Below are 25,813 nucleotides of genomic sequence, written 5' to 3'. Positions count from 1 at the left end.
TGTCAACAGTGCTGCCGCTGAGAACCCTGGCATACGTGAACGAACGCTGAGCTATAGCAGATGCCAGACCTACCTTAGTAGCGTGTGTAGTGTAAAATTCCCTCACAACACTAGAAAGCCTCTTGTCCTAACACCTATCCCCAGAACAACCCTGGTCCTCCCACAGTGCCTAACTTGAACTTAGAGTCCCTCAGAGAGAGAAACTTAGGAGTTCAGACATCTGGCTTTTAACTCCAGCTCTGCCACTAGCTAATTCTGAATATGTGACAAAACTTTTCTGGGCCCGTTTCCTCCTCAGTAAAATACAGGGATTGGAAAAGACAATTTAAGAGTTCCTCCAGTTCTAAAAGTTCTATTTGCAACGCTAGGTTTGGCCTTATCTATTTACAATAAGCCAAAGAGAGGAAAAGATCCAGTCTTACTTTGAGTATCCACACCCACCCTCTGAAGGACAGAGGTTCTATATTGTGGAAACCAAACTGGGCCAAGGGGAGCTCCAGAGAAGCCAGGAACTCAGGCACAAGGAAGGAACGTGGGAAAGGGCTCTGTAAATACTGGCTGAAAGGCCAGCCCAGGCCCTCAGGTTTAAAATATGCAAGTGCTTTACTAGCCTCCCTCCTGCCCTACCTAAGTCAATCTTTTTAATCAGTGTTAGGAGGAGGAGGAGAAGCTTACTATTCAAACTACGGGTCATTGAACGGCAGCACTGGCAATCAGCTGGGAGTTTATTACAAACTTGCGTGGAATCTCAGCCTCCATCCCTGATCTCCTGAATCATAATCTGCGTTGTAAAAAATTCCGCAGGTAATCCCTCCACTTGTTAAAGTTTAAGAAGTCCTAGTTTAGGGTATGCTGCCCTTCTGTTCTCTGCGCTGTCACCTCTTCACTTGGTAAAGATGACTTTAAGACTCTGTCTACATTTCCCCCTAATCCCACCTCCTGGCACACCTTGTACACATGTACACACACACACACACACACACACACACACCCCAGTTCAAAACCTTCAAACCCAGAGTCATCAAGAGTGATAGGGACAGGTTACTTTCCCCTTGCCTCTTTCCTATGTCCACACAAGGCCAGAAAGAGCTTAAAACACAGGCAAAAGTAGAGCTTTTTTTTTTTTTTTAAAGATTTTATTTGTTTATTCGACAGAGACAGAGACAGCCAGCGAGAGAGGGAACACAAGCAGGGGGAGTGGGAGAGGAAGAAGCAGGCTCATAGCGGAAGAGCCTGATGTGGGGCTCGATCCCATAACGCCGGGATCATGCCCTGAGCCGAGGGCAGACGCTTAACCGCTGTGCCACCCAGGCGCCCCAAAGTAGAGCTTTTTTAAGTGACTCAGCCCACCCCTGCTGTTCAAAGAGTCCCTGGGAGGAGGGATAGAAAATGGGGTGGTGAACCCAAAGGTACAAACTCTGATGGGAAGAGTCTCATCATTTACATCTGAACAGAAACCAACAGGGGTCCAAGGTTTCATTTCTAAAGTTTGTTTTTTGCTTTCTTTGCCTTTTTCTTTTTGCTGCTGCTGTCTTATGTTACATAAAGATTCTTGGGGGCTTGGGCTAAAGGGCACAGCACACACACAGAGTAAACAAAAACACAGCAAGGGTTCTCCTAGCAAAGTGGTGGGGGGAAGCAGCTGGAACAAAAGCAAGACCTCAATGAAGAGTCGCAAAAGATAGCATTAGAACAGAAGACAAAATGTGGGGAGAAAGGCGGCTGGACTGCGCAGTGAAGGAGATTAGGTTGCTGCTCACCCCTCACCCTACCCACTGTCACCAGCAGCAGATGGCCCAGCCCCAGGCAGCTGGCAGCGACAGCAATGTGCCTGTGCCCAGCCTGCCCCTCCCTCCCCAGGGCAGCAGATGGGGAAGAGCAGGGGGGAAGAGCAGGGCAAAGTCCAGATCCATCCCAGGTCAAAGCAACACCTAGAAAGGGTACCCCCCAGGACAGGGTAGCAACATCACTCAATGCTTTACCACACTGAGATGAACCTTGAAAACAACTCTCCGCATTATTCAAGGTTCTTCCGTACCCACACACAACTCATCAGAAAGAGGGCTGGGTAAGGTGGGGAAAACCAAGAACAGCTCCCTGAGAGAGGTGGGTGTGTTGGCCCAGGAGGGGTCATTTAATCATTCAACATTTGCATGTACATACCACATTCCAGGCACTCCACGGGCCAACTGGGGGTACAGTGGTGACAGCAGACACTGTCCTCAGGAAGCACAAGGAAACAGACATTAACACAGTGGGATAAGTGCTGAGCACAGAGTGATATGGCAGCACAGAGGAGGGGCCCCCCACTAGTACGGGGGCAAGCAGTGGTCTAAACTGATACTGACTATAAGAAGCGGCATTCCAGGGAGAGGAGCACCAAATGCAAAAGCATGGAGGCAAAAGAAAACCCGGGAAGTGCAAGTTTTCCTGCCGTTTCGGCTTCCGGTCACTCTGACCAGGAGCAGGCTCATGGGTCTGTGTGGGGATCCTAACACATTACTGTCTAAAGGAATCTGGGGTCTTGGGGTCATCTTGTAAAGTCCAATCTATCCATTTTAGGAGGGGAACTGAGGTCCAGAAAGGGGCTATGATTTACCCCGGGACATGGCTTGCTAGTGGCTGAACCAGAACTCAGTTCTCTTCACTTAAGCAGAGTTCCCTTAAATATCTCCCAGTCAGAATCCAACCACTGAGCTCCCTCAGACCCAGTGGCAGCCCCAGCACTGTTCTCCACTGTGCTCTGTCCATTTGGAACACCCAAGGCTCGGCTCCTGTCCAGGCCTCTGCCTGACAAGGAAGTTCAGCAGCATCAGCCTCCAGGAACTCCCACGTGGCAGGAGCAACTCAAGAAAAAGCAAGCGTGGCTACCTGCCTCTGCTGGAAAAGAGGCAGAAGGCACACACAGCAATAATCAAGGTAGGTTGTAATTTTTTATGGGTTTTTTTGTTTTGTTTTTTGGGGGTTTGAGGGAAGGTTTAGCAAAAAATGGGCCCCCCTTGGAAATGAAGGAGAGTTGTTCAGAAAACTGGAGGGGACTATCCGTCCACACAGAAACAGGAGATGAGTCTGAGTGACTGCCAAACCAGGCAAGCATCATTAAGACTCTCCTACCCTTTTCCCCAGGAAGCCCACCCCTCCTCTGGCTGATCGCACTAAACGAGCTGTGGGAAGCAGTCATTTCAAAGAAACTGCAGGCCTCCGCTGGCCTAGGCTTGGGGGATGAGCCAGTAGCCAGGGGGCCAAGCCAATGGAACTTCAGGGCACCGCTCCCCTTAGTGTCATCTCAGTATCTGCCTTCAATAGCACTTGCTCTATGAAGGTCCCCCAGTCTCCAGCCTGCCAACCATCACCCTGGATCAGTGTGTTAACCCTCTAGAGAATCTGAATAGAAGGCACAGTTACTCAACTGCAAAGCAGAATTCCTCCTCTTCTCGTAACAAAACAAAGATGCATGCCAACGACCACCTAGCTGGTGGAAACTGTGGAAAGAGGCTAAGGGCACTAGAGTTAAGCCCATTTACTAACCTCATCTAGATGCCTGGCAAACCTCAGCTCCAAGGCCTTAAGGCATTAGTATGATGAAAACATTCTCAAGATCAGAATTCTTTACTGTCCCAAATGCCCTTGGATACCACCTCTGACCTCATATCCAAGTACAATCCTGGCCTTGAGTGCCAGTGCCAGCCCAGGACCCTAGGCATGGGTATTCAGGGCAAGGAAGTGGCCTGCCAGAAAAACTGACTTACTCAGGAGCTGAAAAGCAATGTTTGGTCTAGTACAACAAAGGGACAATAAAGAGGACCTTGCGTACTAAATTCCTTCATATCTGTCATAAGGAACCTCTGGGTAGAGAGGTGTGTGTGTGGGGGGGGGGGTGTTGGGGGATAACACTATAGCCAGACTTCCTTTTCTTTCATCCAAACAGCAACCCTTAAGAACTTGCCTTCCTGAAAGACAAATGCAGTTCATTTCCAAACATCACTGAGAGAACTTCTTGTTTCTCTCTCTGCTTTTTGAAACAGATGAATGCTCCCCTAGGGAAAAAGCAGCTGTAAATACAGGAGAGAGTAGAAAAAGAATCCTGGTATGAGTTCCAGAAGAACCATTATACCATTGTAAAAAGGGTTCTCAAAAGAAACAACACACCCAATCCAAATAGAAAACACACAACTTCGTTCAAAGTACTTCTCTAAAGTATAACCTTTGGGCAGATGATGTTCTCTATACTCCAAGGCTGTTTCTTCCTCCACTCAACACCATGACCTTCACATACAAAGTGAGTTAGTGATTTTCTTCTCAGAAGACCTGGAAAGAACTAGCTCACAACTCAATCAATGTATCTGCTACTGAGGGCCTGTCATCATCACCATCATCATCATCATTACCATCATCATCATTATCGCCACCATCATCATCAAAGGGCTAAACTTCATTTTCAAACTGCTACAGAAATTTAAGCAAATGTAAGCCATCGTTTTTAGGCAGACTGAGACCACAATATTTACTAGCTGAGAACAGGGTAAGAAGAAGGAATAAATCGGAAACAGGCAGCCTGGCTTCTGGACTTATTACTTTCCAAAAAGAATAGCAATCTTCAAAGGCTCAGGATTCTGGGAAATCACCCACTGGCTTATTATACCCCTCCATCCAACAGTAATGAGGCTGCCACCTCGAAACCCATTTGCCAAAAATAAAAGATCTAAAGAGGTGTTTCAGAGAAAGTTTGTGAGAAGAAAATTCAAGCCAGTTTTATTTTCATATAAGCTACAATTAAATGGCTTTGCCTTTGCAACCACACTTCCTACCTCGAATTCCAGTAAGTTTAGATGTGCCCCATAGACTTAAACTGGATTGCAGGGAATTCTGGCTAAAACTGGTCCCAGCCCACAGCCATATTAACAACTAACCTGTTTCACAGTCCTAGGTGGGTCTGAGAAATAAAAGGGGGGTTGAGGAGAGGGTAGACACGATGCTTATAAGTCTGCCAAAGTCAGAAAAGGAAGACGCTGCTTCTAATTTCATGTAAGATTCTATTGTTAGAAGGAAAAATGCAACAATAAGCTATAAGCCCCTTCAGTGACAAAGCAAAGAAAGAAAATGCTTGTATTTGCAGAATACATTCATACACCCAAATTTCCCAGAGAAATCAATACATATGCCATTAACACAAATAAATCAAATCCTGAGTCCAACAGGTCTGTTCACTGTAGCCCCTAATTGTCCGTTTTCTTAAGCAATAAGCTTCCCTATGGCTAGGCACCTTTCATCTTTCCTTTTGGAAAGATTCACCACACAGGCATCTGGCCTCACAATTCCCCGAAATCCCTGGTAACCAACCTTCTAGTATAAGCACATTTTCCATGTGAACCAGGATTTCAAGAGAATCTCAGAATGAGACAAACTCTTGAGGGACAAGCCTGACCCTTCCAGGTCTTAGTTTCCAGAGCCCTAGAACTTCTGTCTTTGGGCCTCCAGTCCCTATTCTGCTCCAGACCCTGCAGCATTCTGCTAGGAACTACACTCTCAAAGCATTGTCAGATCACCTTTCACCTCTAATGGGTCACCTCTGCCTACCCCATGCAGCACCATTTCCTGTCAGTCCTTCATCTATAGTTTGCAAAATCCAAAATGCACAGAAGGCACAGGCCTCACCCCACCTGGAACCTTCAAGGGAGTTGGGGAGGCTACAAACCCAGACAGCAAACAATCAAGGCACACAATAAGGCAGGAGTATCTTTTTCAGTATTCCACGTGGGCGCAATAAAATGCTAAATCGTGACATATGAATAATTAGAAAATAAGGAAGAATAAACAGTAGCTACTTGTAAGTTAAGGACAAAATAATGAAAACAAACAAAAACCAGGAAAGGGTCTGAACCAAGACAGTCAAAGAAGACCTTAAGAGGAAGGAAGGAAGCGAGGGGCACCTGGGTGGCTCAGTCAGTTAAGCGTCCCACTCTTGACTTCAGATCAGATCAAGGGCTCAGGATCATGAGATGGAACTCCGAGCCCGAGGTGGGGGCTCTACACTCAGCAGGGAGTCTGTTTCTCTCCTTCTGCCTCTCCTGCACAGATGCACTCTCTCTAANGGCGGGCGGGCAGGCTGACCTGAAAATTTGGAGACCTGAATAAGTAGGGAGAAAGAAGGAATATCTTGGGCTGGAAGACTGAAGTAGGCAAGTTATAAATTTGGGGGTGGAGAAGGAGGTGGGGAAAGGAGAGGGAGAGAGGCCAAAACCCAGGGAAAAACAGAAAAAAAAAATCCCATTTGAGATCCTCCAGCTCATGGGACAATTCTTAAGGAGACTCCCTATATCTATCCCTCACAGACTCCGGTTATTCCACACAGTATTAAGTATTCAACTGAATACTTACCGTAAAGCCAGTTTGTACAGCCATGAAAAATAGGCAAAGAAATTCTGCTTTGATGAGTAGGTAGTAGGAACCAATGAATGTTCTTGAGCAAGAAACACGACCTAAGCCAACTTAACAAGTATTTATTAAAAGCCTACTATGTGAGGGGCACCAGAATACTTAGTCCTTGCCCTCAACAGGCACTGCCACCATGGAAAGAGATAGTTAATACCACCTCCCCCCCACACAGGGCTTCATTCTCTGACCTAATCTCATGAGATAAGAACACCATTCATGGGAGATGAACCTGGCAAGGGAGACTAAAGCAGCCTAAGAGGTTAGAGGATGATGAGGTCTGGTCAGGATGGTTGTGACAGAAACCTACAGAAGAAAGAATTGGCAGGGGCTGGTTACTGACTAGAAAGGAGGGGATCGGAGAAGGGAATCATGATGACAAAGAAGTCAGAGAGCAGGAAGACTTGGGTTTCAATTCCCAGATGGTGACATTATTTCAAGCAATGCTTTCACTCTCCTGACCGCCAAATGCTAAGGTCAATCAGCTCAGCCATTCTCCTATTTCGGGGAATCGGGGTTACACATTCCATCCTTCCCATCTGCCCACAGTCTTTTAAGCTAGTTGTGATTTCCTGTAATTCCCATTTGCAAGGAGGTGAAGAGGATCGATAAGGAGAAGAGTTGACAATTCCTTTGTCCATCACAATGGTGATAAATATATCTCAATAGTCCTGCACTAAAATTTTACTGGCAGCTCTTATTCTGGGAAGAGGAAAAAAGGGGGAGGTAGCATCATGTTTAAAAAGCCCTGAGGCAGTGTTCTCCTTACTCAACGAGTTCTCCTCCTAGGCAGAACCTCCCTAGCTGCATTTAATGAGAGAGGGGGGTGAGACAGAGAAGCATCCACCCTGAGAGCCAGTACCAGTTCCTACAGAGAAAAGAGGCCAAAGAACCTTCAGCACCTGGCTATGTGAAAAATGAGCACAAAATCAGGAGAGCAGAATCAACATAAACCAGGCCACAAATGCCTGAACACGCAGCACACTGGAAACAAGTAGCTGGACTTCCACATAACTTCACTCAGAAGGGGAGAGGACACTTGGGGACAAGGGCGGGGCTCCCAGAAATGTGGCCCTTCTCTTCAAGACCCTGCCGGCCATTCTGCCATCCCTGACCATCCTAGACTGAAGTAGCACGGTAACAGGTGAACAGTGGTGAGAGGTGGAAGGGAACTCACAGGTGATTTTCTCCTTCCATGACTGCCAGTACCTGCACTTCCTGAACTTTCTTCAAGAAAGAAGTATTAACTTGAGACTCCTCAAATTTTTTAAAAACAAGTAAGTTAACAGGGGAAACAAATGTGTACTTTATGAAGGAAAAGTGCAATCTAGCCCGCTTTCTTACTAAACAAGAATAAAGGGGGGAAAAGTGCAGACTGAATGAAGAACACTTGTTGGTTAAAGCCACCTCGTGGACTCTCTGACATTTTCTGAACAAGCACTTCCCTCCCACCCGTGACAGATTCTGACAGCTTGAGAACAGTCATGCTTCACACAGGGACCTCAAACAACTAAAATAAAACTAGGGTGTGACCTGAGAAGATCTGTTATGGCAGAGCATTTTCCCAGTGCTCTGTTTAGGCTTCTTATGGATGGCCAAAGGCCTTTTTATAAGCCTGTGGCCTGGCTGTGTCACCAGGGAGAGGGATGTTTTGTCAATCTGAAGGAATAGTTTCTATAACTGGGGTGGTCATACTCCCAGTGACATGCACGCTCAGAACAGTAATAATAGCATCATTATTATTAACTGGCACTTGACTGCTTAATCACTGTGCATGGATCTAAGCATTTTCTATCTAATATTTGATTTAGTCCTCACAAGAACCTTAAAAGGTAGGTATTATACTATCTCCATTTTTAGACAAGGCATAGAGAAGTTAAATAACTTGCCCAAGGTCATTACAGTTAGCAATTCATGACACCAAGATTACAAACTAAGCATTCTCACCCCAAAGCACACAATCTCGGTAGAGGTTCACATTTATTCCATATTAATGTAATTCATTTTAAATATTAAAATGATCCTGGATATATTATGGAACAGGAGGCAAAATTCCCATTCATTATAAAAGAAAACAAGAAGCCTTGAAGACTGTTCACACTGCCGCTTGCAGCTCTATACCCTCTCGAGGTGGGCTTGGACTTGGCTTTGCAGCTCTTCCTCAGGACCTGAGTGGAAGGAAGTGTTTTACATGTGAATGTCAGGACCCCACCCACAAGGGAACTGATTCCCAACATGTAAGGCGGGTCAGGTGATTCTAATTAAGCACACTTTGAGGAAACATGCTTTAGGGCATTCTAGAAACTTCTGAAGCTGCTGCAAATTTGGGAACTAGGTCATTAGATGTTGAAGGCTAATTCCCCTGAACTGCTAATGAGACAGGCACCGCGTGTTAAAAAAAGCTGTTTGAAAGAGTGGAGTGGACTGAAACAGGAATTCAGAGACATTAACTCCCAGAGCTCTCTTTAGAGACTTGCATCTAATGGAGAGACTGTCCTCCGCACGAAGTGCGTATGTTTGTTCCCAATCTTCCACAGCTGAGATAACCCGGCCAGACGGTGCCTCAAAAATGAGCTTGATTTCTCTGGAAAATAATGTCCAAAGATGGATACACTGCGTATTAGTGATCAAATTCATACGTCCTTAATAGAAACTTCAACAGAAAAAGGCTGAGAGGGAAAGAATTCTTTTTTTTTTTTTAAATGTTTGTTCTTTAAAAGCACATTACCTGGGTCTCTGCACTCATTTGTAAACTGAATAAAGATGTACTCGCTTTACGGTTGGCCTCTCTGTGTTTTAGTCTGTCAGTTAAGTGTCCATCCACGTATGTGAGCTCACCAATTTTGTTCTTCCTCCTTGGCTTAAATTATCTATTTCAATTGCATTACTATACAAGAAACGCGGCTCCAAGTTCATAACTGGTTTCACTAATTTAATTAAGTTGTGTAGAAATGCTAATGTTTTCTTGGGCACCAGGCTGACCTTTCCCTGCTCCTTTCTAGTCTCTGAGGGTAAGTCTTGGCTGCTGCCTCCCCTTGGGGTGGGATGCCCTCTCTTCCGGGATTTCCACAGGGTCTTAACAGAGGCTGGTTCTGCTACTTACCAGCCATGCCATCCTAGAAAGATTTTTTTTAATCCAATTTGGCATTGATTCTCACAACCATAAAATGGGTATAAGCAACCTACTTCAAAGTTGCTGTGAAGATTAAATAAGTTAATGCAAACAAAGCACTTTGAACAGTACCTGACACGTAGAAAGCTCTCCATACACGTTATCTTTATTATGATTTTACCTTGTAATATTAAGAAAGTTTTACATGAATCTAGAGCTTTATACTTTTCAATGCAGTCTCAATTGATTATTGTTACAATTACTCCTCACAATAATGATTTAAGTCAGACAAGACCAAAAGTGTATGAGCATTTCCTGCTATAAGGAAGAACTAGCCTGACCATAGGGGCTCATTACTCATAATCCCCCTAGATTTGGAGCTGGAGACCTGTCTCAGTCATCTTTGTAGTCCAGCCCCATACATACTAGCAGGAATCAATAAATCAATGTTGAATTGGACTGATGTAGGGTTTGGCCATGCTATCAACAGAGCAATCCTAGCCTTGTGACAAGGAGCTAGAGAACAAATCAGAATCATTATTCTAGGGAATTCCTGGCTACCCTGAACACAGAGACGAGAGGGCCACCTTTCCCAGTCCTGATTCCAACTCATCTTTGAGAAGAAAAGAAGCATCTGCAGGAGAGGGAGCAGCCAGAGGTCACTTAGAGGTAAACGGCAGAAGTGTCCCTGCACAACCTCAGAGGCAGCAGGGAACCGGGATAATATAACAGGGCATTACCCAGCCCCTCCTGCTGGGCCAAATGGGGATCCATAAATGCGGCATCTCAAAGGCAGATAATGCTGCCTTCCCTAACTGAAATGGGAGTTGCCTTTCAGTAGAGTACAGGCCAGTCTATAAATACCAGGGATTAAAAGGCTTCCTGTGGGGCCAACTGCCACCTGCCTAAATACAGAGACTATCTGGTCTCCCAGACAAACAAACCCCACAGAGTTTCCTTGAGGGAAAAGTTGCCATCATCCAACAGTATATGCCCCTCCACCCCTGCAAGTGATACCTCAATCTTTTTTTCTTTCCACTTCCGTTTATTTTTGTTCACCAACCCCTCCTTCCCAGACCTTCACCCAGGGCCATCCATTCCCATGCATCCCTCCACTGCAGCTCCCACCTGACCCTGACACCCTCTCTCCAGGTATTTGCTCTCTGTCTCCCTCCCCACCTCATCCTCCACCCCAACTTCCTAACCCACATATATTATATCTGCCCTGAAAAACACAGGCTTTGGAATCACTCCAAACTTGGTTCTACCTGCAATAGAGTAATTTACAGTACTTAACTTTTAAGAGCTTTTCTGATCTAGAAAGTGAAGAAAAGTCCATGAGTACAGCACCTAGCACTTGCCTTGTCCCTCTCTCCACATTTTTCTTCTTTCTTTCCTGGGTTTAGTGACTCTGACTGTCACTGTTCCTAGGTATCCTATGTGCCACAACCAAATGTCTTAACCCAAAGGAGGGACTCAAATGGTGAACGTTTTCGTCACCAAGGTTATCCATGTAGCAGGTACATTCTGGGACAAGGTCCCATCAGCAACCTTCAAATTACACTAGAGAGAAGACTGGTTACCTTATACCTCCCCAACATAACTGGCCCATTTGGTGAAGAAAGTAACCAGAGGGGACAGAAGGACACAGAGCTGAGGGTCACTTATGGCCAGAAGCAAAGGATAAATAAAAGCCTCTGTTGAAAATAGAGCTACCCTACAACCCAGAAATTGGCACTACTGGGTATCTACCCCAAAGATACAAATGTAGTGATCCGAAGGGGGCATCTGTACTCCAATGTTTATAGCAGCAGTGTCCACAACAGCCAAACTATAGAAGAGCCCAGATGTCCAACGACAGATGAATGGATAAAGAAGATGAGGTACATATATATATATATATATATAATTGAATATTACTCAGCCATAAAATAAATGAAAACTTGCCATTTGCAATGACGTGGATGGAACTAGAGGGTATTATGCTAAGCGAAATAAGTCAATCAGAGAAAGACAATTATCAAGTGATTTCACTCACATGTGGAGTTTAAGGAACAAAACAGAGGACCACAGGGGAAGGGCGGAAAAAATAAGACAGAATCAGAGAAGAAGACGAACCACAAGAGACCCCTTTATTTTTTTAAGATTTTATTTATTTATTTGTCAGAGAGAGAGAGAGAGAACAGCAAGCAGGAGAAGGAGGCTCCCTGCTGAGCAAGGAGCCCGATGTGGGACTCGATCCCAGGATGTTGGGACCATGACCTGAGCCGAAGACAGACACTTAACTGACTGAACTACCCAGGCGCCCCCATAAGAGACACTTAATCATAGGAAACAACCTGAAGGTTGCTGGAGGGGAGGGGGCAGAGGGGATGGGGTAACTGGGTGATGGACATTAAGGAGGGCACGTGATATAATGAGCACTGAGTGTTATATGCAACTGATGAATCACTGACCTCTACCTCTGCAATTACTAATACATTATATATTAATTAATTGAATTTAAATTAAAAAAAATTTTTTTAAAGGCCCCTGTAAGGTAAGGGCTGCATTCTCACATGCAACTAAAACCCTAAAAGACAGCTTTCCAGAATTCCATATTTACATGTAAAAATGTTTAATTAATTCTGTCACCAAGGGGCGCCTGGGTGGCACAGTGGTTAAGCGTCTGCCTTCAGCTCAGGGCGTGATCCTGGCGTTATGGGATCGAGCCCCACATCAGGCTCCTCCGCTATGAGCCTGCTTCTTCCTCTCCCACTCCCCCTGCTTGTGTTCCCTCTCTCACTGGCTGTCTCTATCTCTGTCGAATAAATAAATAAAATCTTAAAAAAAAAATTCTGTCAGCAAGAACAGCTGCCAGTTTCACTAGAAACACCATCTGGTTCATTTCTGATAAGGCCCAGGCACGACTTCACATAGGCCAGAGACTGCCTACAATATGGTTCCCAAAAGGTGGCATCCTAGATGACAGCTCCAAGGCAGTGTGCCATTCCTCTCTCCCCCGTGCTTGGAAGCTGCTCCTGCAAGTTCACGATTAGGCCTGAAATAAACCCAGAGCTTCGTTCTTTTTTAAGTATCTCCTTCAAATCTTTGAGGCATCACCCTGGCTAACTCAACATATGGCTTTAAGACAAGTCACCAAATTACTCTGTGCCTCGCTTCCTGTAACTCTGAAGTGGGCATACGTTCCACCTCACTTCCAGACATCAACCAGAATTGATTTAAGCAGGTCTGTTTTCAAAAACCAGATAAACACTACAGAAACATGACAAAGAGCCTAACAACTTGTATTTTAGAGGGGCTTTCATAAAGTGGGTGGTAGGGTGGCTTCTCCACTGTAGAGTCTCATTTTGCGATTAGCTAAGATTAAGAGGGTCCTTTCCACGAGGTCTTTAAGCTCCTCCAAGGATCTTCCTTTTGCCAAGCGAACAGGAAGCACTTTGACGTACTTCACTAGAGGCCTTTAGGCAGCCACAAATAAAGAAAAGAAAGCAGGCTGGGAATCAGAGCAGACTCGTCTAGAGGTGCGCAGACTTGACTGGCATTAAGTATTGAAAAGTGATTGCCTCAACAGCAGGGCCCTTCAGATCCTGATGTGGAATTATACAATGTGAATGCAATACTACAGCAAGTATATATTCCAAAAAAGATGGAATACAAGGTTTGCCAGCCACCACTAAATGCAAATTTGGAAAAGGGTGTATATGAAACAAACGAAAACAACATAAAAACTATGAAATGCAAGAATCTGTATAAACATGCATACTCCGTCCAGGCCACTAGGCAAATTTAGATGGGGATAACTTCTGACATTGTATTGCCTATATTTTTCACCAGATGGTGAGTACTTCATGACCCCTATGAAGAACGGAGCAAGGCCAATGTTGTAAAGTCTGATGAAAAGAAAACCAAAGAGGCAAGGGTGAGAAGTGTACTGTACAAACCCAAGGTGAGAAACCGGGGGCATCAGCTTTGACCCCCTAAGTTTGGTCATGAGATCTCCCATTTCCTGAAAACAATTCTGGGCAGAAATCCCCCCTCAGAACAGGAGTCCACACCACAAAGCTAAAAACCTATTTACCACCAAGTCTAACTTCAGTGCAACCATTCAGTCCCACAAACAGGCAGAAGATAGTTACTGAGGGAGCAGGTGGGAAGTCAAGGCAGTACCAAAGTGGTATGGAGAGAGGCCTTCTCCTATAGAGGCTGAGCCCATCCTTGTGCAGGCCTTCCAGGATGAAGGAAGGAGAGGTGAGCAGACTCAGGGCTGTGAGGCTGTTGGTGTAGACTCCAGCAGGAGGGCAGTTAACAGAGAAGGCCATTTCTGCTGCTATTCAACATGGCCTCAAGACAAGTCACCAAACCACTCTGTGCCTCACTCTCTGTGAGGTGGGCACAACTCCACCTCGCTTCCAGCATAGCTGTGAGGATAACAGCTGATAACAGTTAATATTTACTGAGCACTAACCACGTGCCAGATACCAGGCTACCTGCTTGATATGTCGCCTCCAACCCCCTATATGTAGTAGATACTACTGTAAACCCCCATTTTCAGTTGAAGAAACTGGGCCTTAACAAAGAGACTTACCCAAAGCCACACAAGGCAGACTGAAAATTTAACACTACAAAAGCAAGGGTCTACCATTAATTAGTATCAATATCACTTCTTCCCCATATAAACTGCCATTTGAGTATTTTTTTAGTTGTCAAGCACTGTACCTGGTTTTAAATATCCCACTTTATTTGATCTTCATAATAATCACATGAGGGGATACTTTTAAGTTATATGTACCAAGAGTAAAAATTCAAACGACATAAAAAGAAAGTTTAAGAAGTTATAGTTTTCCTGTTACACTTCCTCACCCCCAAATCCCCCACAGCAAATAATCATTAATATTTTGGTAGCCACCTTTCTGGTCACAGGTAGTGTTAACAATATCATCTCTACTTTACAAATGACAAAAATGAGGACCAGAGAGGTTAAACTTGCTCAAGGTGAACAGCTGGAAAATGGCTGAGCTGACAGTGAAATCAGGGTTAGTCTGAGTCCAAGGCCTGCTATCTTCCACTTGCCTCCCACTCAGTACCCACTTCTTCAAACAATCGTCCATTTTCATTCACCACAGGAAAGGGGGAACTGTGCCTGGCCCACAGCCAGTCTTACTCCTCCACTTTCCCAACTACATGGAAAAAACAGACAGCGCTGTCTAAGCACACCCTGTCCCCAGTAACATCAGCACTGCTTTATGTTTCTCCAAATCTAAGCTGTCATGGGTGAGACTTCCAACTTCCTCCCTGCCCTCACAGACTCATCTTTGCCTCTAAAAACAAGGGCAGGACAATGGGAAAGAGAAGGTCAAGCGTTGCCTACAGGAGACTCGAAGTTCCCTTGTCTGCAGAAAAGCAAGGAGGTTCCTACAGGAGCCCTTACGAGTTTTCAGGCGAAGACAGTCCCCTTTAGAAATGGTGTTTACAGAGTTGCTCAAAATCCCCATCACCAAGTCCCTAAGACCCAAAGAACTCAGAACAACTTCTCTGGCTTACCCCCAAATGGACCTTCTAATAACCCCCAAACTGCAAGGATTTCTAGATACCAAGGTTTTGACCCTGTGGCCTCTCCCCTCCTCCAAAAATAAAAATGAAAGCCCCTCAGACAATATAGGAATGCTTTTCCTTAGTTAGAAAATGAAGACTGCCTTTCAAATTTTGTACACTTCCACATTTTTGTCCCAACTGTACACAAAAACATACTGACCTTAGGAGTACCTATGCTGATATGGAGTGGGGGACCAGGAAAGGGTTGTTGCATTGTTTTTCATGAGAAAGTTAAGATTTATCAAGTCTGCAATTCCAGGAGGTTTCCTATTTCTCAGCATGAGGTACCAATGTTTAATTCAGCCTGAACCCTGAGCTGACTCAGCGTCACTATTTACAAGCACAGTGGCTGCTAAATGTCTACTGGTTACCAAAGGCCTTGGCTTTCCCATTTGTAAAACGGGACTAAAACCTTCCCCACAGTATGATATGACATCTTACGTGAAAGTGCTCTGTAAAATGAAGAAATCTGTACTGCTATTAATATGGATGCCCAGCCTGCATAGTAAACACAGCGGAGACTTAAACCAGCCCTTCCGTCCTCAAGGGGCTTAAAGTCTATGGGTGGAAAAGACAAACCAAAATAAATACTGGAGAACATTTGTTAGGCTGTGTGCTGCAAAGAATCCTTGTGAGGAGATGATTAAATGGGAAAGAGCATTCAATAAATACTTGTTCAATTAATCAATGAATTCAGATGCACGGCTTGAAAAATACCTACCTTGTAGCTATTCACAGAAATTTGTACTAACACCAAAGGCTCTGAAATCTGTTCATTCTGCTGTTGCTCACATATATCCAAGAAAAGCAGTGAGCATTTGAAAAGAGCAGCCCTTCTTTCAAAGATGTGATTTTTTTCAAAAGCATGCACAGACAAGGAGATAACCTATACGATCACATTTTATAATTCCAGAAGTAATAGAACCACCCCCTAAAGAGCTCAGTTCTGGAGAACAAAGAAACAAGCCATCCTACTAGTACTTCCTTGATTGCAACCAGATTCACAGTGGATGCTAAAAATATATTAAGTAAATAAGGCGAAACTGTACACATTGTAGGTTAGATTTAGGGCATGACCGATGCCTCCTGAGGATTTTAAAAGATGGAGAGTTCCAGAAACAAAAACCTGGGCCTGAAAATTAGCAGGGGTAACTCTAGTCTTGGATCCAAATTCTTAAGGGGCCCTGTAGTTTGGTTTTCACCGGCCTTGCTAAAACATTTGGAAGAACCTCCAGTACCCTCTCTCTGCTTCACCTCCTCCCGCCTACACGGTTTCTGAGCAGTCTTCTTTTCCTGCTACCAGAGTGAAGCTTTTCATCACCCTGTTTATATTTGTTTTTCACTCAACCCAGGTCTCCCTCCAAATGTCTCTTTTTAGAATTTCATCACAAATGGCACTCTTTGATTCCTTGTCATTCACAGCTCATGGCCTCAAGGTCACCTTGCCCTCTCACTCTTGTGACTTTAATCCTCTATCCCTGGTCAATCACTTATCAACCAACCAAATAATCCAGGAGCTGGTACGAAGAAGCGGACAAGACTGTCCCTGACTGATGTCATGTGACTCCCAACCTCAGCCCAGAACCTGGGCCAACACAGGGATGGCTACCCATAGAAGTTAAATATATGGGGCTGTGTGCTTATTGGGAGCCTTACGTGTGCCAGTATTGAATTAGGTGCTTTGCTGCCCCAGCAGGTTATAAAGCCACAGAGAGATCAAGAAAAGAGATATCACGAGTCAACATTTACATCTAAAATTGAGGCCTGGGGAAGACGAGAGAAAAAACATTCCCTGAAGAATTCACACTACTGCTCCAATTTCCCTTCTTCCAATTTCTCACTGTAGAACCCACACCCACTTTTCTCTCTTAATTAAAAAAAAAAGAAAAGAAAGAAAAGAAAAGAAGATATTTCAGGGTCAGAAAACATTTCCACAATAAAAACTGATGGGTTAAATAAAGCCTATGAACAGGAATCCTCACACCAGACCCAACTCCTAGACCTAGCTTACTCTGTGGGAAAAGGCAATTTGCTTTCTTGCCTGGAAGGCCAGGAGGATTCTCCAAGGGTATTTTTCCAGCCCACCTCTCTTCCAGGGTGACTGCTGGACTGCAGCACAGATGTCATTGAAAAAGTCAGAGGAACTCTGCTTCAGACTATCAAATTGAAAGTCTATTTCACATAACAGATTCCTCCAAAACTACTCTCAAACAAAATAACCCATAGGTACTCCCCTGGACTGTTAAGGCCATGAAGGCAAGAATTGTGTCCATTTTGTTCTTTGTTTACAACTGTATACCTAACACCACATGCATTCACTAAACACTTGCCAAAGAAATGACGAGATTTACATCCTTTTGGTTTCTGCACCATCTACCTAACTCCCACCAGCCTGACGTCACAGCCCAACCAGATCATCAGCTCACAAATTATGATGACTTGAAGGCGCATGTAAAGGGAAAGAAAGATGGCCCAACGAACTCTTATGAAACCCAGAGCCTGTTTTTCTTGCCATCCCACTGTGTAACATGCAAAATCCCCACAGGACTGAAACAAGGAGGTAGATGGCCTTCCCACGGCACAGTTTCCACCTGTCAAGTAAGAATCAAGGACTGATAAGGTGTGGACCAGCTAACATACCACTTGTTAATTCTCTAAAAATGTCTTGAGCAGGCCAACTGAAAAACCACTACCCACTGAGCACAAAACTGCTCACTGGCTTTCCAGGGTGGAGAAAGCTAGCACATATGACCTCAGCCCAAGAAGCCTGGTTCCTTCCGGACTGATTAGAGACACAGTTAGAGATGTGTGTTCACACTGCAGTCACGAAGGGTTTTAGACTGCTAATGGGGTGGGGGAAGGGGCATCAACCCTCCCAGACAGCATGTTCCTAATTATCAGGAAGTCCTACTACACCTAGGATGCCACCACTGTCCCACTGTCCCACCTCCCCCAAGGGGGACCCAAAGGGGAAAATGACTCAAAGAACACATCCTATTGGCCTAGGGCAGGTGGTGTTTTATAAATTGCAAGGAAGCACAATAGAGAGATACAACAGTTAAGCGGGCCCAGCCTAAACACAACAGTGCCCTTTTTTTAAAAAATTTTTTAAAGATTTTATTTATTTATTTGACAGAGAGAGAGAGAGAGAGACAGCAAGAGAGGGAACACAAGCAAGGGGAGTGGGAGAGGGAGAAGCAGGATTCCCGCTGAGCAGGGAGCCTGACGCAGGGCTCAATCCCAGGACCCTGGGATCAGGACCTGAGCCGAAGACAGATGCTTTATGACTGAGCCACCCAGGTACCCCCAACAGTGCCCATTTTAACAACAGTTCTTCCTGAGAAGAACTGAACTTAAAGACTCATTCCTCTCTGTAATTTCACTCTTAGATTCAAAACCACAAACACAGAAAGGACATGAATTTGTTCCTAACAACATGAACGATACCCCAATGCCCTTGCCCTGAGACAAACCCAGAGGAGAGAGAGATTGATCATACAAGGGCAGAAAGAGCACTAGACTAGGGATCAGGAGCCCTGGCTTCTCTCCTGGCCCTGTCACCACTCAGGGAAGTCGGCTCTGAGCATCCATTTCCCATTCTTCCTTTCCATAAAGTGAGGAGGTAGGAGATCATCCCCAAAGTCCCATCCTTCCAACTCAGGCATTTAATGAGCCTAGAGTCTCTCTTGTCACATACTTGGTTTGGTGTGCAAGAAGTTTTGATAATATCTGTATATTATACTCAAGAATTTGATTCTTCAGATAAGAATTTTATCTCACCTCACTGTCTTTTGAGACCCCTAGCACTTGGAAACAGAATTTGCATTAACAGGTAGAGCACACTCCAAAACTTTGCCAGGGAAGTTATGGCAGCATTCATACACATTTACACACACACACACACCCAGGCAGGAACTTTCTGGAAGGACTGATCCTGGGCTTGGCTCCAGGTACAAGAGAAGGTAATACAGGTACAGGAGAAGATGATTCAAGTTCCTAGTTTTTGTCTGGCTTATTGGACAAAAGGCCATGTGCCTTATGCCCCACATTTCTCTGGGGTGGAACCATCTTGATCCTCTAATAAAAAAATGAGGTGGCTTGCACACACACACTTTCAAGAGCTTTTGGTAGTGACCCAGGAGTAAGAAAAGCAAGAAAGGCTATTGATCACTAATGCTAATAGTTCCAATTAGGACAAGGGCAAGAGGAGGCTCGCCATTATTTCAGTAATATGGCTGGTACGGTGTGAAACCAGCCAGGAGCAGATCCTGTAGAGGAAATGGCACTCCCAGCAGTACCATCTGTTTCTCTTTGTGTCTGGCATGATCTATATTTTTAACCTCAGGTGCAACTGAGGTCCACCAGTAAGAGCCCTATAAAAGCTGTTTTGAAGAGCAGTCTTTCTCAGACCTACAATTAAACCACACTCAGGGCTCCTCTCCCACCCCCATACCCTGATGGTTGGCTCTCCATCCCAGCCTAGCAGAAGCCTCTAGGCAGGTGCACAGAACCCTGGCATGGAATATTTCATAAGAAAAAGAAAAGCTTCTGAGAACTATAAATTACATTTGATAAGGAAGGCTCTCTGGGGTTCATGGTAAAGTTCACTCCATAAAACACAATGACGCGATTTAGAACTGAGGCTTCATGCTGAAAAATCCTTTTTTTTTTTTTTTTTAAAGCAGCAGTACATGTGCACTGAATGTAGGCACTGTTGCATCTGTAAACTCCCACTACTCTTTAAAGCTCAGCACCAAAGATTTGGAAACAATGCTACTGTATGCTTACACACATAATTCTTCCTTTCTTCTTTTTCTTGGTAGCATCTTTTCTTAATTCAGGGCAATAGTCTCAACAACACATAATCAAAAGTTTTTGCTACAACACTTTTCCTCCCCAAACAAACTGCATAACCAAAATGTTAACTCCAAAGTAGAAATATGGATGCAGCTTTAAAAATATCTCCCTAAGAAATAAAAATATATGTCTACACAAAACTTTATACATGGGTATTCACAGCAACATTATTTATAAAAACCAAAAACAGAAACAATCCAAATGCCCATTAGCTGATAAACGGATAAACAAAATGGGATATATCTATACAACAGATTATTTAGCAATAAAGTGGAATAAAGTACTGATACATGCTATAATATGGGTAAACCGCAACAACATTATGCTAAGTTCCAATTTCTAAAGACCACATGTTGTATGATTCTGTTTATATGAAAGGTCTACATAGGCAAACTACAGAAAGAGAGAGTAAAATAGTGGTGGCCGTGGGCTACAGGGATTGTGAGGAACAGGGAGTGACTACTAATTGAGTTTCTTTCTGGGGTGATGAAAATGTTCGAAAATTAAAATATGGTGACGGCTGTGAGCTACAGCTGATCTCATTGATGGAATACTGCAAATCCATTAAAAATAACTATAAAGACTATATGTCACTACAGAAAAATATTTATGGAGTAATGCTAAATGAAAAAAAAAAACAATACAAAATTGAACGTACAGGGATTCCCAACTGAAAGAAGGCATAGAATAGATAGAAATGATATTTGTTGTAGGACGGTAGAATCATGGTGAGTCCCCCCCCCCATTCTCCAAGGTTTCTGTAATCTTGTCCCCAATGTGTTAACAATTAAAAAAAAAAAAAAAAGTAACCCCCAGTCTTCCCTCAGACAGTTAGCCTAGGCTACCACTTAAAATGCAAAATAAGCAAAATCACCTTGTTCTCTTTTTCAAGCTCCCTTTTTAAAACTTCCATCCACTTAGTTTACTGAGATCAACTAAGAAGAGCCCAAAGAAGGAAGACTGGGATAAACAGTCCTGTCCCATTCCCAGAAGCCAGTTTCATTTTACTGGTTTTGTCGGAAGCCGAAACCTAGTCTAGCCAAAAGCCTAGCAGAGAGAGTCTACACAAAGGCCAACTCCCTGCTCTGATCTTAAACTTTTGTGGGTGAAGGCAAGTCACTGCTGGCAGGAGGTTGGATTTGGAAAGATGAGACTTTCCCCCTCCTTAAGAAAGGATGATAAGAAAGGAGAGGCTGGGAAAGAGCCCCTATTTATACCTCTTCTCAGGTTTTATGTCCAATCTCCAACTACAGGAGAAAAGAATCCTGAGTCATTGAATTTTTCACCACAAAAGATCCTCTTCTGAGTGATAAAGAATTGTCAGTCACCACCTCTGCTGTCTGCAAACCCCTGAGAACCTATTACTGTCATTGGGAATCCAGGCTAACTTTCCCCCAAATCAAGCAATGGGGCTCTACCAAAAAAAAAAAAAAAAAAAAAGTCTAACACTTGTACACATGATGGGGGGAGTACAGGGATGGGAGAGTACATTTAAGGGCGCAATGCTATCAGGTAATTTTAAGGATCTACTAACATTGGTGACAGTAACAGGGAACTACGTCTGTTTCTGCTTGAGAAAACGCTTCAATGATATCCTGTTTCTGGAATACTGCATAAATTCCTGGCATGTAGCCTTCAGATGTTTCAAGGGTGCTATTTTCCTTTTCTGAGATACGAGGGCCCAGGAAGGAGAATACATCACAGGCAACACGGGAGCCTGTGAAACCTGTCCAATTCTCACTACAGTTGGGGCATTTTCTGCTGTTGCTATACCAGTACCTTCACAGAGACTCAAGTGTCCCCAAGCCCTGACAGAAGCACAGGTGGCCTTTCACAGCTGAAGTGACCCAGCTCAGCACCACTGGAAGTCTACCAGCAGAGAGGAGACTTCCACATTCAGGTAAGAATCAGAGGATGAGAGAGCAAACAGAGGAACCCTGCTGGTTTCTAGGCCAAAGGACTAAGAGGGAAAGAAAAAGGACACCATCACAGACACACATAAGCACAAAAAAAGGAAACATCCACAGGTGCCTGACAGGTTTTGCTGCTAAAACCTAAGGCTTGTAAGAGGTACCTCTTTCCCCAGTGCCTCTACTTTTTCAAATAAAGGTTTTACACAAAGACACTCACGAACTTACAAGCATCCAAGGGAACAATGTCTGTTGCCTTGAATCCCAGCCAGAATGGGAGTGAACAGATCTTGATGCTCAAGGACAGCCACCCCAACGCTGTCCGGGAATTGCTTCATTGGTCTCAGATTCACCGCTGCTGCAGCTTCAAATACTCATCACAAAACCCCCAACCTCAAGCTGCATCCTTCATTCCCACCGACATGAAAATAGCCCTCCCACATTACAGGCATCATTTCTCACTGCTCTAGTTTCCAAGTCTCCTGCAATGTGGCAACACAACTTAAGAATATTAATTTTTAAAAAACCATTCCACTAAATGAAATCTCACTATGGTGGGATATGTGGGTGGCCCCTAGACTGAAGCCATCTTGAGGAGAAATCCAGAGAAAGAGTCTCTATTATCATATATGCATCTGTCCCAGTGTTTACCCTTAACCCAACTGTCGTAGTACTCAACACTGAGGTCTGCACCTGAGCAATATCTGCTTTCAAGTATCAAAAAAAATAAGGCACTGGACTTCTTCCTCTATTTGTTCTTTCTCCTACTGCTTAAGGGAAGACCCCTAAACAAGACTTCCTTACTATCCAGGAAGATAGAAGAGGGAAAACGAATCCTGCTTGTCAGCTTCAACTAGGAGATCACATGTCAATTCAGGAGCTCAGTAAAATGCTTCATGCATGGCAATTACACAACCACTACCAGCGGACCTGCTGACATTCAGGCCTTCAAGTGGGCACTGCAGGCCTCTAAGTGGGCACTACAGTCCTGCTCGCTCTCAGTGAATTGTCTCCTGGTACATGAGGAAGTAGAGGGGAAAAACAGCACATGTGCTCTCTGGTCTTCCTTCTCTCCCCACAAGCAGCTCTGCTAAAGATTTCTCCACAGTTCACTTGTTTCAGTACAGAAATGAGGAAGCTTATGTGACTCACTAGTTTTTTTAAAGATGCTGTAATTCTCTGAGCGCACAGACAGATACCAGTACAGCTGACCCTTGAACAACACAGGTTTGAACTGCGCATGGGTCCACTTCCACGCAGATTTTTTAGTGTTAATCAACAGTTTGTTATCACTAACGCTTCCTGTCAACAGTAGGCTATTAGTAAAGTTTTGGGGGAGTCAAAAGTTATACATGGATTCTTGACTGCATAGGGGTCAGTGCCCCAACACTGTGTTCTCTTAAGAGTCAACTGTAGTTACCTGGTGGTCAGAACAGCTAATGTGGGATATGGGAAAAGTGCATAAAACTATGTAAGACATAAAGCAAGTTTTTCTCTGGGCTATAAAAAAGCATGGAAGCATGGGAGTGAAATAATGCTTAGTAGCAATAAACGTGAAATAAGTTCTTACTTTTAAAAAGCCAGGTGAATTATTACCTTTGGAAGGTGCATATATGTGTATGGAGTAGGAGGGTAGCTGTAGAAATTGCTGCCCCAGCTACAGCAAAGGAGGAAATCCCCTGCCAGGAGATGCACCATTATTACATAAGGGCGTCAAGTTCAGTCACCACATGACGGAGACCTGCCAGGAAACCAAACAAAGTGCTGAAGTCTCTTCTCTGCCAGCCGGCATCTGCAACACCTCATTCTACCTTTCTTCTCCTTTCTGTTGCCTAAATTCTGGGCTTTGAGAAGGCAGGGCTCAGCAAATAAGTTGAACTGTGCTATTTGACAATGGGTTTGGTCTCAGGGTTTGAGCATTTGGCGGGGGTGGGGTGGGTGGGGAGACAGCCTTACTCTGAGCACCCTAGCCATAGGCGAGAATTTGTTTTATATGCCATTTTTACTACAGTATCCAAGTCACTCTGTGGACAGGAAGTCCTATCTATCAGTCCTTACACCAGTAGTGTCCTCTAATTTAACTGACTTAAGCAGGTCCTTAAGTACAGCAAATGGTCACCACTTAAAAATTAACAACATAAACCAAAATACACTGATTTAAAAGCCTGAGAACTCCATGACAGCAAGATTGTGTTCTGCCTTACTCATTGCAGTATCCCCAGTACCTAGCACAGTGCCTGGCACACATTCTGTATCACATAAACACTTGGGAATACTGAATGAAAGAATGAATAAACAAATGAATACTGTGCACATACCATAGTGTGTACCTTAGAGAATTATGGATGCTCAAGATCTGAAAAAGAGCTTGAAGAAGTAGTGCTTTGAAAAACTTCTAGTAAGACTCCAGTTTCAATTTTGCTAAATGGTAAGCAAATTAGAAGTTAACAGTATAATCTAGCAGTTAAATTGTGGGCTCCACCATGAGCTATTTTTGTGACCTTGGGCAAGTTATTTGTTTGGTTTCAGTTTCAACTGAAAAAAAATTGGGAAAAATAACAATACCTACCACAAAAGTCTGTTATTAAATGAGATCAAGAAAGTAAAGTTCTTGGCATAAAGCTTGGTACACAGTCCTGGAGAACTGTTCCTATTATTGCTATTATTGTTGCTTTATTAAATACCTCCTTTACTGAGGGGGAGGTAGACCTACTCCTGCCCCACCACCCAACCAACTGTGAAAATTTTCATTTCTGGTTGAAAATGTATCTAGCTAAAAATGCAAAGCCCAGAAAATTCAGAACTCAACGCCAAGAACATGTCTATACTAGTCTCCACTAGATGGTGACAATTTGGGTGTGGAATTCCCAAAACAGAAAAGGTGTGTGTGTGCATCATTCATACATATATTTTAAACCAGAGGAATGAAAAGAGCAAGAAATGAATTAACCACTGCAAAGGATGGAAAGACACACTTTTACCTCTGCAGATCTAGAAAGGGGGAGTAAATGCCTACAGTTAATTGAACTAGGTAGTTTTACTGCACCCCTCCCTGCACAGAGCAGACACAAGTCCAGTTAGCAAGAGCAACAAAGCCCCGCGAGGAGCTCCCTGCCACCAAGAGTACATTCTGTGGGAACAGCAGTATTAGGCCTCTTGGTCAAGACATGAACTTCCCCCTAATGAGCCAGACTTGATTTTGACGCCTTTTTCGTCTCGGGTCTTACGGTCCCACCCCCACTCCATGCTCGTCTCGCTAACAGGTAACTTTCCACTTCAGCAGTCCCACAGCCAAACCGTGAGGGAGGCTCACACCTACACTATTATTTGGAGTCCCTAAAACCCAGGAGTAAAAAAGAAAGTCTACATATATAAACAGGAAGTGGTTTCGGTGAGTCTCAGCCCGGATAATAAGTAAAGTTTTTGAGATTAAAGAGCAGATGAGACGCGGGGGCTCCAGAAAGCTCCGATGCTTCCACACACGGTCTCCAAGATTTCCTCAGGAAATCCACCGTCGCCAAGCCACCCTGCCCCGCGCAGGACCCGCAGCTCTGGTCGGCCGGAGGAGGAAATAACAGTAATAAGAAAAGGGGCGCCTCCGCTTACCCTCTCTCCCGCGACCCGCAAAGTCTGGTTTCCGCCCTGACTCCCGGCCAGAGAGCGCGACCCCACACGCCGGGCGAGGCCAGGCGGCGCGCCCCGGTCCCGGCCACCAGCTCCCGGCCGCAGACGGGCCGTTCGGTCCTCTCCCGGCCTCCGCACAGCCCACGTCGCTGCCCACTCAGCGTCCCCGGCCGCCCTCCCGCCCGGCGCGCGGGTGACAGCGGGGCCGGCGAACACCGCGGCCGACGCCGGGCGCCCTGCCGGGGCTCCCTGGCGTCCCTCCCTGGAGGTGCGCGCCGGCCCC

At 44.6% G+C, this 25,813-nt stretch overlaps 1 protein-coding gene across 2 annotated transcripts in view; it reads right to left on the bottom strand.

Annotated features, from left to right (window-relative positions):
• The window catches only part of SUSD6 (sushi domain containing 6), a 93,741-nt gene extending 67,997 nt beyond the window's left edge, over positions 1 to 25,744 (bottom strand). The window contains exon 1 of one of the 2 annotated variants that reach the window (XM_034642782.1): positions 25,513 to 25,744. The gene's annotated coding sequence lies outside the window, so the exon portion shown is untranslated. Of the gene's footprint in view, positions 1 to 23,502; positions 25,469 to 25,512 lie in introns of those variants that run through there. The other variant, XM_034642781.1, reaches the window with a different exon arrangement.
• Between the last annotated feature and the right edge of the window lie 69 nt (positions 25,745 to 25,813).

This window comes from Ailuropoda melanoleuca, chromosome 14 (genome assembly GCF_002007445.2).
Source record: "Ailuropoda melanoleuca isolate Jingjing chromosome 14, ASM200744v2, whole genome shotgun sequence".
NCBI lineage: Eukaryota > Metazoa > Chordata > Mammalia > Carnivora > Ursidae > Ailuropoda > Ailuropoda melanoleuca.
This window is presented reverse-complemented; position numbering and strand designations above follow the sequence as displayed.